General features: G+C 38.6%; 1 protein-coding gene across 8 annotated transcripts in view; it reads left to right on the forward strand.

Moving 5' to 3' along the window:
- The window catches only part of LOC135306648 (heparan sulfate glucosamine 3-O-sulfotransferase 1-like), a 52,228-nt gene that overhangs the window by 5,938 nt on the left and 33,059 nt on the right, over nucleotides 1–13,231 (forward strand). For 2 of the 8 annotated variants that reach the window (XM_064430954.1, XM_064430956.1), the window contains exon 3: nucleotides 11,202–11,249. The exons of 2 other annotated variants lie outside the window; for them this stretch is intronic. The gene's annotated coding sequence lies outside the window, so the exon portion shown is untranslated. Of the gene's footprint in view, nucleotides 1–115; nucleotides 572–1,386; nucleotides 1,532–1,901; nucleotides 2,151–11,201; nucleotides 11,250–13,231 lie in introns of those variants that run through there. 4 more of the 8 variants (XM_064430953.1, XM_064430951.1, XR_010367451.1 and 1 more) reach the window with 4 other exon arrangements.

A 13,231-nucleotide genomic window follows, 5' to 3' on the forward strand; every position in this document is an offset into this window, starting at 1 on the left:
AATTAACGTGTCATGTAATTGAATTTTTCCCACAAAACTGCTCTACTTTTTCATTTATTTTCTTCTTCCTCCTTAGACAGCTTTAAACCTCTTTGCCTATCATTACCTGTTTCAGGGCTTGTGACAATTTGGGGATCTCTCTATGTAAAGCTTATGAACTCTGTCTGGTACTTGGAAATCTCTATATATAACTGTATCAGCTTGAAGATCCTTTGCTAATCTAAAATCCACCAGAGGCGATTTTTGCTGCTGGCACATGATCGATAAGGAATTGTTAAACCATGATAATATCCTATTCAAATACATTCCCTTGGAGTATGACAATAGGTAGGCAAACCTGGTTTTATAGATGAAGTGAGGCAGTGATAAGTAAGTGATAAATCATCTGTTCTATGCAAATTTCATCACCTGACTAGGGATCTACCTGACTAAGAAGGTAAGGTGACATCTTGCTTGGTGTTGTAAAGTACATCTTGTATTAAATTTTGGAGGGGGACAGTAGACCTAGATGACTTCTACCTGTGTTTGGAGTGGAAAATGAAGGCAGAGAAATACAAAGGGTTCCCTGCATTTAACAGCTATCATGAAACACTTAAAATCACAGTGGTCTTGTGCTCCTTCTGTGAAGAAACTCCAAGTCCAGCGCACGGCTAGTTTACCAAACAGTGTTTGAAGGAATCGGCGCTGCCCTCAGAAGACAGGGCAGCGGAGCTCTGTGCCGGAGGACCGGGGAAGGAGCCGGGCTCGCTGCCTCAGCAGACCAAGGCAATCTCACATGGACGCCAGTGATGTGTTGCACGGAAAAACCTGGCTCCAGCAACTGGCGCGTGGCCGAGCAGTTGTTTTCACCGAGGCTGAGGAGGGATTTTTGGACACATTTGTGCAAATGAGCTGAGTCCTGCTACCGTGATCGGGATGCCCGGGATGCTCGTACTGCCCGGCTGGCCCCTCCGCGCCGGCAGCGCGGGGCTCCGGGGCGCTGCACCCCCGCCAAGGCACCCGGCGGGCGGCTGGCAGCCAGGAGACAAGGAGGGGCTGAGCTCCCGTGGAGCTGAGGATGCTCCCGCGTCCAGCTGAGCGGCGACTGCAGCGCGCTCCGTGGCGCGGAGCCTTCCCAACTTCCCAGGGTTACCTCGCTCATCCCCGCCCGGCCGGGAGCGGGGCTGCCGCCCGGTGACCTGTCCGGGGGTCCCCGCCCTTCCTCGGGGCACGGGCACCCGCGGAAAGGCGGGCGCGGCGCCCATCCCTCCCTCCGCGCCGGCGGAGCCCTGAGCCGGGGGCGAACTCCCGAGAAGGGACCGTCCCGTGCGCCCTGCCTCTCGCCAGCCCCCGCGCCTGCCTCCTCCCCTGGTCACCGGCACTGATGAATTAATCATGATGTGGCGGCTGTTAATGCATTTATGTGGAGCGGGCCGTGCCAGTGGCTGGCGGCGCGGCGGGTGAGGAGCGCGGGCAGCGCCGGCCCCTCCGCTCCGCTCCGCTCCGCGCAGGGCGAGCCGCGGCCGCGGCGCTCTCCATGGCTCCGGAGGAGGTAACGGCATCGGGACGCGCTGCCCGTCCCCCGGCAGCCAGGGAAGGGAAGGGCAGGGCAGGCGGAGAGGGCAGGGCAGCTCCAACTTGCCGGCAGGGGGACAGCAAGGCTGGGGTTGCCGCGGGAGGTGTGCGGGGTGTGCTCGCTTCGCGTCCCCGAGGTTCCTCCAAATCCTGCCCGCGGTTTAAAAATCGCTCTCTTGGCATAAGCGCGCGGGAGCCAGGCTCACTTTATCGCCGCTGACGCTGTCGAAATCGCTGTGGCTCCAGCAGTAACAGCAGCGAGCCCCCTCCCCGCATCCCTCCCTCCTTCCCTCCCTCCGCCGGGTCACCCGCTCCTCGTGAGAAACCAAACGCTGCTGTTCCATTAGCTTCATCTTCTCCGCTGACGCCAAAGTGAGGAAGACTTGCTAATTAATTTACATACGAGGGAATGATGTCTGAAGGAAGGAAAAAATACCCCGTTGCACCTGCTCCGCCGAGACTTGTCATCTGAATCTGGAGGAGAGCTATAAATCATGTAAAGTGTTCGCGGTGGAGTCGGCTGCTTCTGAGAGCTGTAGGATTATGTATCCAAATGCTGAATTTATATTTCCCACTAGGAAAAGACTGAAACTCAGGTCAGATATAAACTACATCGTTTCATTTAAAACAAAACTGTAGTTATTTATTGTAATTCTATAGAGGATTTTTCTTCTCTCCTGATTAAATAGGAAGTCCTGTTAGAGCATGTAGTAATGATTTACACATTACAGCCTGAAATCTCTTGCAGAGTTGGAAGTGGTGGAATGTAAGGATGGTGCTTTAGAACCACATATGTCCTCTTATTTTTTGCCACACGTGAAAGGACTGAGAATAACCAGGCTGGTTTACCTTGTTTTTAGTGTGTACAAGCCCATATTTTCTGAGATACCGGATGGGCAAAACTTGGACAAGGGATAGCACACGTTCCATTGAAAATGTTAACTTTCTCAACTACAGCAGCTAAAATCTGTGTGATGTCTTCTTTGATTATTTCCACCTTTTGAAAAACTTTTAAAATGTCATATGCTACTTCCAAGAATTTCACTTACTGCCTCTAAGGCAATACAGTAATTGTTTTTGATGCTTGCCTGCTAAGTGAGATGAACTGAAGAGACCTAGTGTTCAGTAAGATGTTTGTGTTATTCATGTGCCAGGTATTTCATCATAAAATACAAAATGATAGCTTTAGTCTGATGTGGTAATGGTTTCATATAGTAGAAATTATTCATACTTAATTTTGTGGCTTTTCATGTGTTTCACTAGGTTTGCTGCTGGCAAAACTAGACTGAGGTTTTGTCATTTCAAATGGAACTGATTTAGATTGGGGTTAATTGCTTTAGTAGCCTAATGTATTTTTGACAAAACTGAAAAGGCAAATATTACTAATTTTTTTTTGTTCCACTTATGTAAAAATACTGCTTTTTGATTAAAAAGATGTTATGTGATGGATCCTGTACATTGCTTCAGACTGAAGAAATTAAGGAATTTGTGTGCTTTGACAGAACGTGTGATTTGCAAGTTTCATAAGTTGTGAGTTTATTGTAAAAGTGTGTGTATGTGTGTGGCAAAAGACTGCTATGCTAGTAGAAGAAACTAATAATAACACAGAAATCTGTGAGGTAAGCAAGAACATATGAGCCAGGCTAACCACTCAATATGCTTACTTTGAAAGCAAGCCTGGATGCAGTAGTTTTCATATCACTGTTCTACAGCAACAAAATAAGGGAGACAAAAATAAGCAGAAGCCAGAAATAAAAATACAAAAATCTAAAAGGAGACTAGTCAGGTGGGGAAAAACATTTGGAAATCAACACTTTCTGTCAGATCCAAGACTGCAGGTCATTGGTAAATGAAATCATACTCATATACACAGCATTTTTATGGCATTTAAGGTGGAAGCCTTGGTCTAGACTATAACCAACCAATTAAAAGAGATTCAGTTGTTGAGAATTTGGTTTGTCACCAAATAAGAGATGGTAGAGGTCAAATGACAGTCAATAAAAGTGGAGTTAATCTTTGAACAGGAGAATAATTTGTTTTCCAAATCTTGTCTCTAACTGGAAATGCTGTCATGGACACCAGTCCACAAAGTGGTCAAAATTTATTAATAGTGAACATTTATTGTTCTGAGATACCATTTAATAGAAATACTTTTTTTCTGAGTAACTGGCATTCTTCTGGCCAGTGCTTGGACTTTGCAAGTCATAAATAAAATATAGGAGTTCTGATTTGGGGTTTGAACAATGTATGTCACTGTGTAGATTTCAGTCCAGTGTATATTTTATTTGGCTGTCAAGCGTTGGATTCACTTATATTGGAAAAACATTTGCTTCATTTCTAAAACAAAATGTAAAATTATCATTTGTCAGCCAGAGGGAGGTGGGGAAGTGTGTTCATAGTCACCAGATTTTATTTGCTTTACAATAATGACTTGTGTTTGGTACAAGGGATTGTGGGGTTGGTGAATGACAGAGCCGCCTACATTTTCAACATTTGCAACAGGTTGAGCACGCTTTTTGGGTCAGGAAAGCACAGTACTGCTTCTTTATTGATGGACACATCTTTGAAAGGAGCTGAATGGAGACGAGTTGGTTATCTGCAACATTGCTCAATGTTCACTTGCTGCTGTACAAATGATTATGTGACAACTGGCCAGTAGCTGTAGACATGTGAATATGCCCTCTCTATTTTCTGTAGCTGTTTTTGCTTTATGCACTGCCATGGAAAACTTCTGAAAGGGTTGTTCAATGATTAACATGTTAAAATGTTATAAATGATGGGATAATTGTATGTCTTAACAGACAGGTTAAATTACATGATTCTGAATAGCGGCAACATTTGAGGTGTATTTGCTTGGAGTACAATCAAATTCCCTCTTTGACTGTTTAGATAGTAAGCAGGAATCCATTAAACTGGCCAGGAGGACAAATATTTAATGAAGACTCAAAGAGGCAATATAATTTCTTTATGTTTGCAGTGCACTGGTCTGTTTAGGTTCTGATTAAATCTTCTGATCTCAAGGAGGTCTTCTAGTCATCTGCTTTGATGCAATATTCCACAAAACCATTTTAAGGTAGAGGGGTAGGAGTTTAAGACTTAAGATTGTTTTCTCTTAAGGATAAGAATTGCATGAGGTCCTCTCACAGCCCTAGTTGAACTTTAGTGGGAATAGTGTGAGCAAGAAGTCTGGGAAGCACAGGAGCAGAACCAGGAGTAGTTATCACAGTAGTAATTCAGTCTGAAGAAAAGACCTTTCTGAGTTAAATAACAATCTTATCTAACTTCAGTTACAAAGTCATCACAGTCTACCTTTAAGTATATTGCCCTGTTGCTCTTCCTGGATATTTCAAAACCTCTCTCCTAATGCTTAGAGCTTTATTTGAACTTTCAACCTAAATATATTCTTAGATTCCTAATTTTTAATCTCTCTATATTGTTATTTTAAACCATCTCCTTCCTCGGTGTGTAGCCCTCAATAAATTATAAACATCGATCATGTGTCTTCCTCAGCTTTTATGTGCTAGGATCAAACAAGCAGAGCAAGCACCTTTTAGTCTGTGTGGCAAAATAGAATAAATAGGAAAATACAGAGGCTAGTAACTTTATTCTCCTGAATTCTGAACCTTGTACCTGAAGTGTTTGCTCGAAGTCTTCAATAGGACTGCTAATGCTCCACTCAGTCTTTTGAGAATGCTTTGTCAGACACTGGTGAATATCAAGTTTGTTTTACAGATAGGCCAGGTTGGTTTCATTTGTTAATAGTAAACATGGGTGTGTGATTTATCTCTTTGTGTTGCTCTCAAATGATAAGAAACCATCACAGAAATAATCACAGAAAGAAATTTTGATTATTTTGAAATAATGATGTTGCTTTGAAGAGTAGCTAAAGGTTTTCCCATTTCTAATCCTGTGCAAATTTTCCTCCAATTTCTTCTGTAAGTTAGCAAGAACCTCCCCTGTATCAAGTAGCTTCCTGTAACCAGTTTTTATCAAAACACCTCTGCTTTTCACCATGTTTACAGACGTATAGTAAGATGAATGTGAAGAACGATTTTAAAGTCCATTCAATGTTACCATTAGTCATCAATAGTTATCATTAGTTATCATTCAATAGTTACCATTTATATCAACTTTATTTTTGTGTTATGCTTGTATTTCCAACTCAGTAATTAATTGCTGGGTGATACCAATCAAATTCCTTAATGAAATCTGGAGAGAGTGTATTTTGAATGTACTTTCTCATAATATTTGCTTTTAAAAGGATTGGCTTCTCCCTCCCACCGAGCATTTATAAATACTGATTAAGATCCCTTCTGAGCCTTCTCCAGGATAAAGTAATTCAGCTCTTCCTGCCTTTCTTCAAATGACAGATGCTCCAAGACCCACATTTTCTCTGTGTCTTTGGTGTGCATACTGGATGTACACCAGTATGTCCATGTCTGTTCTGTACTGGGGAGCCCAGAACAGGAGGCAATATTCCAGATGTGACCTCACTGGTGCGGAGGGGAAGGATCATCTCTCTCAGCCTGCTGGCTCTGTTTTTCCTAACACAGGTGTTGACTTTCATTGTTACCTGGGCACTTTGCTGACTCAAGGTTAACTTGCCCACCAGGACATTCCCCATCCTTTAGTGCCCAGTTCTTTCCCTATGGCTGGTCCTAAGACTTTTACCAGTCCACAAAGTTATTTCTCTCTGGGTGAGGAACATGTATTTCCTTTTGCTGAACTTTATTTCTCCAGCCTGGGGAGGTCCCGCTTAACAGCAGCACAGCTGCTCCTTATTTCACACACTCTTCAACTTGCTGAGGGTGCCCTCTGTCCCATTACTCTGGTCTTCAAGGGAAATGGCCCCAATATCAACAATTAGTAATGTTCCCAGCTGAATTTTGTGGCACTGATCACAATCCTTTGAGCCCAGCAATTCCACTACTTTCCATTTCACCTCACTTTCATGCTTCATTAATAATAATGTAATTGTTGGTAATAATAGTTAGTAATATCAGTAATAATTTTACTTCTGCTGTGTGACCAGGAAAATTAACAGATAAAAATATCTCTTCACCATCTTTCCTTGCTCTGGATTAATAGCACTGGCACGTGTGTGTACACACGTGCACCAAGTGACAGTTGCCTGTTTGTCTGTGTTTGAGTGTATGACTGTGAATTACTCATACCATATGTTTGACACAGGGAAGATACTATTTTACATGTCATACAGGCACTGCATTTTTTTTGCATTAGATTTATTTCCCCACCTCATTTTTTATAGGTCAAATGAACCTCTGGGCTTGTTATAGTTATGGGGAATTTGAAATACGTAATCTTGAAATTGATTGCAAAATACAGGTGAATTAATTGCTCTATAGCTGATGTTTTTGAAGCCAAATGGCCTTTCATTCAGGTGAAGAAATTGTGTACCTTATGTTAAAAAATGCAACAGCTTTTTTTATGTTTTCTTCAAATAGCAAAAAAATGTTTTGAGAAAAATTGCTTCGATATTCCATATTTTCTCTTACTATTCATGCTCACCTGCTTTGCCAGCAGCAGTGAGAAAAGACACTGAACTACCCTCATTGCAAGCGATGCTTAAGATTTCTAGGGTGAGACTCAGGGCTCTGTGTTTAGGGTCAAATTATTTGAATTTGATCTTGGATCAAGCTGTTTTGCTGCAGGAAATTTTATTTAATATTGCTTGAAGAGAAGGAATTTTCTGTTTCTTTAGCAAGTGACTGATACTTGTGCTTTTAGCTAAAAAAGATGTATTTTGTTTGTGTGTGTGCATATAGAAGAGTGATGAAAAGGAACTTTTTAAGCAAACAGCTTTCTATTTACAGAATACTGCAAGGATGGCACTTAAAATTCTGAAAATAATGATTCTCTTTTTTCTCCACCTTGAAATGAGGATACAGAGTTTGAGGGATAGTGATGAGCTAATTGTACTTACAACTTAGTACCTTGACACTGATTTTGAAAAGCAATCTAATCTTTGCAGTTTGATTCTGAATTCACATTCTGTAATAACTCCATCAGAAAAATGGGAGAATTTTGCTTCTCTGTGTGGTGCTAAGGCCTTCAGTATCTGGAGAGAAATGACTCTTGGCATCTAAGCTGCAGTAAACAGGTGGGAATTGAAAAGTTGTGAATGGGCACCTGTGCAAGTATGCAGCTCTAGCCTTTCCTTTTATTTCCAAAATCAATATGAATGCATAAATGCTTATCATGTGAATTTCAGGAAAATAATTGCTTTAGTTTTTTTTTTCTCTTTGTTGTTGTCTGTAATTTCCTGTTAACACTGTATATCTGTTTAACTTGGAGAGGCAGAGCAAATCCTTTTCAAATGAGGTTATAAAAGGTGCAGATATAGTTATTAAGTAAAATGTTACACATTACTTGCAGAACAATGGAGAAAATTATTTAATATTTTTCCTACTGCAAATCTCCAGATTGCTAACCAACTATTTTGTGTCATGTATGTTTCTGCAAGTAAAGAAAACTATTCAGAGAGGTAAAAAGATATTTCTACTTTTAGTAAACTGCAAATAGTAGACTTTTTTCCCAGAAATTGGCACTGGAAAAATATGTTCTGAGGTTGTGTTTATTTACGATGGGATCTTACAGTGCATAGCTGGAAAAAAAAATTGAAGTGAGATATAAGGTATATAGATTATTTCGATAAATGGCAAAGTATCAATTAGTAGAGATACTGGGTTTGAGACGTGAATTAATAAGGTAATTCAAATACAAGCAAAACATTTTAGCTTCTGGATGGAGACAAACTGAGCTACTTCTGTCCTTGTCATAATTTAGCATTTATATAGTGTTTGCAAGCTAAAAAACTCCTTGTAGATACCAATGATCTTCATTACACTCTCTGAAGGCAGGTAAGTGTTCTGCAAATTAATGGTATAGGACAAATATATTTTAGACCTAGAAATCTGCGAAGAGTTTGAATTTTGGTATAAATGTGTTTGAAGTTTATAAAGGGCAGACTATATCCCTCAGAATCCAGAATCAGCTCTTACAAGATATGCTTTCATTTTTAAGGAACAAAGATACAGGGTTTCATTCAGAACACTTGAATAACACCACGTCTCTTTGATAACAAAGTCTAGTCAGACATAGTTTTTCCTGAAAAAAAAGTGTTGGATATTATAAAGAACATTTTTAAAGGTTCATACAGAATAGATCCTTAATTTACAAAGGTTCTATAAGATTCTGCTTCCATTTTTTGTGGAAAGGTATTTACACATAGAAAAAGGGAGCTTGTCTCTCCTGTCTCCACCCTCCTTTGTTGACAGACTTTCCCTCCAGCAAGCAGTTGACAGCAATCAGTTTGTGGATTATTTCTGGAAGGAAAAAGTTTACAGCTTTTCTCCAACAAAAAGATTAAAAATAAAGTAGCTGTCATCTATTTCCATGGCTTAACTAGTTAAAATCATAGCCACAAAAATGCCATATTACTCAGCTAAGCTGTTCACTGCATTTTATGCAGTAAGCAGACCTTATTAAATAAAGGCAGTCAAGCCTTGCAAACAATAGTTTGTAACACAAAATTTTTAAAAATTTCATTTTTACTGGAAGTTCACTATTTATTTATCATTTCTACATACACTAAGTCTTTAAAATAAGCCTTACACAGATATTATAATGAAATATTCGGTGACTTTGTCACGTATGAAGGGCATGTAGGTAATTTTTAGGATGAAAGAAGTTTGTGTCTTATGACAGCCAGATTCTTGAGTGTCTTCCAGACTTGGCTCACATTAATCCTCACAACACTGTGTTTTCCATTGCACCATTTATAAAGGTAAATACTGTCAAGTTTAAGATGGAAAATAATTTGCATTTGTCAGTTTTGACACTCTCTAATGCTAGATTCTTGAGATGCAATATGAAAATAAACATGTAACAGGTTTCTTTTTCTAGATTGCCACAGTCAGAAATTTCTTAGACCTAATCCCCAGGCATTAGGCTATTTCAGTCTCACAAATTATGACTCTGTTTCCTTGGCACCACATGCTACCTTTAGTTTATTCTGTAAATAAATAGTTCTGTTTACTTAGATGGTGGGGTTTTGGGCTTTTTAAATCTACTTTACAGAATGCCATTCAATTAGTTTGATTTTGTTCTGTACTATACAATGTGAAGTCTTCCAGTAATTTTGGCAACCTTTATATCACTGATTTCCTGGCTATGGCATTTTCCCTCCTGTCCTATAGTAGAGTAATGAAACATCCTTACTATGTGTAGGCTTTGGTGTGCTTTTAGGGTTTTCTAAATTCAAAATCTGATATGTGCACTGGAGAATGAAGAAAAACAAAAGGCTCACTATTTTCATATTCTGCTGCATTCTTATCTTAGCTCTAAGTTTCTGGATCCTAAAGTAAGTTTCATGCCTGTACACTGCAAACACTCCTGAGAGTTTAGGCCTTTTTAGCATGTTAGAGAGCTGAACACTTGTGCTGTTTTCACTCTTTTAAATCCCCCCTCTGCAAAATTATGGAAGTTTAAGATAGTTATTTAAATGGTTAATGGCTGGCTTTTTATACTTTCAATTTTATCTCCTTTATCCCAAGAGTATAAATAGTGTCAGTGATAGAAAACCAGTTTCAAAGCTAAATTTATCTTGAAAAGACAACTGTTATGATAATTATGCATAGAGCTTTAGAAAATGGAAATAATATAAATCTTCACTAAATAGTCATTACTGAAAGTTAGATAATCTGCTATTCTGAAAAGAACACTGTATCATTCTTCTTTTGAATCCTTGTGTGGTCACAGGCACAGAACGTGGTGCTGTAATACTCCAAGGAATTGTTCTACTTTGCTTCTATAGGGAAGCAGTTTCCTTTAATCAAACAGAAGCCAATAGAAATACACGAGCATCGAACAGGGCTCTCTGTTGCCTGCTGGGAGATACTTAAATTTGTGCTAGCTTGCACTAGAAGGAAATGCTGTTGAAGCATTTTGTTTTGTTTCTGTAAAAACTCTAATATTCAGTGTGTAAAATTGCCATTAAAAAAAAAATCTAATAATATCGTGTATACTGATTAAGGCAATTAACTGTTCAGCCAATTGTGGAATAATACCATAAATGTTTTAACATGTTTATTCCTGTACAAGCTGATCATAATACTTTATACTATAAATAAAATATATGGGCTACTCTATTGTTTCTATTTTACTTTTTGTGATCCTGGGGTATTCTCATTTATTAAATGGAAATAATCATATATATATATGTGTGTGTGTGTATATATATGGAAGGAAATAATTATATAGGTCTTAAATCGCAAGTATTGTTTACATTGAGATGATTTTGCATTTACCTATGAATGATTCCTTGCTAAAAAGGTTAAGAAAAAGAAGAATGTTAAAATTACAGAGTAATTTTTAAAAATGATAAGTCAAAAATATCAGTTGTCTCTGCATATGGATTATTATATATGCATTAGTATTTTGACACATTCTCTGTCTGTTCAGCCATGTGCTGTTGATCCTGGTCCTATGAAATATGTTATTTTTGCATAGCTATTAATAGCAATAATTACTTTAAAATTTTTCTTTTGACAATTTTTTTTTTTGTTGTGGATAGTAAGATTAAATTTCTTTTTTCAATCTTGTTATAATCTTATTTTTTTAAACAGATGGAGCAACCAAGCATATACTGTGAGCTGTTACATAGGAAACGTTGGGTAAGATTCAGAATTAAGTTTTGGGTTTGTAGCTACTGAATGAGACATTTTCAGTGTGAGAATGTACCCCATGTCCAGTGGTTTAAATGTATTGTGTAATTGGGGTGAATTTGTTCTTAGCACTTTAAAATGTACTTATGTCAGGCATGTAGTAATTTTAGGCATCAGCATAGGGTTGGTGAGAAACCTTTGGAGGGAATGTACCTGTCCAGACACTATTTCAGCATACTATTACCTGAGAAAATGTTGATTATGTTTAGTAGAATTACTCTTTTCCTGCTCTTAACTAACTTTAAGAGAATTGCAGGTTTCAGGAAGCTGCATTGTAGGACAGAGCTTACCATGCTGGCAGCAGGAAATCTGTATAAGTAGTGGAGTTTGGTTCACCTAATTTAATAGATTTTTTTTTTAAATAAAGATCTAGGGCAAAACTTCTTTCCCCTTCTACAAATCATGAGAGGAATTTTACTTCCTAAGTGAACTAATTTCTTGTACTGCTGGAGCTTCAGGATTCCTCAGAATACAAATTCTACCTTCCAGGTAGTTAGATAAGTATCCAAGTATGAAATAATTTCATCTTGACCTTTTAATATCTAACTTATTTGAATTTTGCCTCTGAGTAAATACCTACTTAGCTTTAATACATTCCTGTTTAATGTGAATGGCTCTGAAAAGTGATTACCATCAAATTGTTAAAGTAATAAGGAAAACATTTTTCCTATTTGAAGTTTTATACATTAGTTTCTTGCTGTTTAATGTCAAGAGCACAAGTTTAGGAAGGCTGAGTAAAACGGGATTGTCTAGCTACTCCAAGGTAGCTAGACAATCTTTTCAAAGTTAAACTGAAGTAATAATTTTTAAATTTTAATAATTTCTAAATCTTATTAATTTAACAAGTATATAACACTTCTCTCTTCTCTCCATTCAGTTTATTTTACTGAATGACCATTATATTTCTTAAGAAATATCTGTACACATAGATCAATATTTCAGATTTAAATTGGCCTAATATTCCAGAGTTTTCTTATATTTATGTGACCTCAGATCCTACCTGGCAAAGTAAGGTGTACACTGTGTGATTGTCTGAGAGTAGCTACTTCATGTGCTGAAGTCATAGGTCCATGTTTTCTCCCAGTGAAAATGCAGACAACTTAAAAATACTGTTGTACTTTCTTGCCAAATATATTTAATCTGCTGCATGTGAAACTGTTATTTTGGAGAGGCTAGTAGAAAGTAAATAGAACATAATAAAAAAAAAAATCAGGTACTGTTCCTTCTGGGGGGAAGCAAAGGATATGAAACACATTGAACAATAGAGTGGAAAGATAAATGCTCCTGTTTTAATGCAGTCTAGGTAAGAGGAATGCCTGGGATTAATCTAGTGGTAAATTACTTTCTATCCTACACCCATAATCTGTGCTTATTGGACTTGTTATTGTGTGGTAATCCAATTTCTCCATATGACACCAGTGTAAAAGAGAACTGTCTTTGCCTGCAGAGACCAGTGCCATCTATTTTCCTGCTCATCTCTTTCACAGACCAGAAAGTGATTGTACATTGCACTGCACTTCTAACTACAGCCTTCTTTGCCCTTCATTTGGTATTCTTTGATTCTTCCTTTGGCAGAGAAAACTCAAGAACTCAGTCTGTTTTGATCTACTGGGCTTGACTTTATAGATGAGGCTCAGATTGGCTGTCAGTGGAAAAGCTGAGCTTTTTGCTGTGAATAACCAGCAGTTGGCCAGCAGCTGTATGTGGAAAGGGCTCAACTGTAGAGCCTTGTTGAGAAAAGCCAGTGTTTTATCATCCATATAATTGGTGCCTGAAATCCATCTGCAGCCAAGTGTTAACAGATCACTCAGGTTAGAAATTAACCATCTCTAGCAGTGATAGCCAATTCTTGGAGAAAACCAAGGATGCCAGAGGAATTAGCCACTGTCTTTCATTTAAGAAGCACCAGAGCAAAGGTATGTCACTCAGTA

Source organism: Passer domesticus, chromosome 8 (genome assembly GCF_036417665.1).
Source record: "Passer domesticus isolate bPasDom1 chromosome 8, bPasDom1.hap1, whole genome shotgun sequence".
In the NCBI taxonomy this organism is placed as follows: Eukaryota; Metazoa; Chordata; class Aves; order Passeriformes; family Passeridae; genus Passer; species Passer domesticus.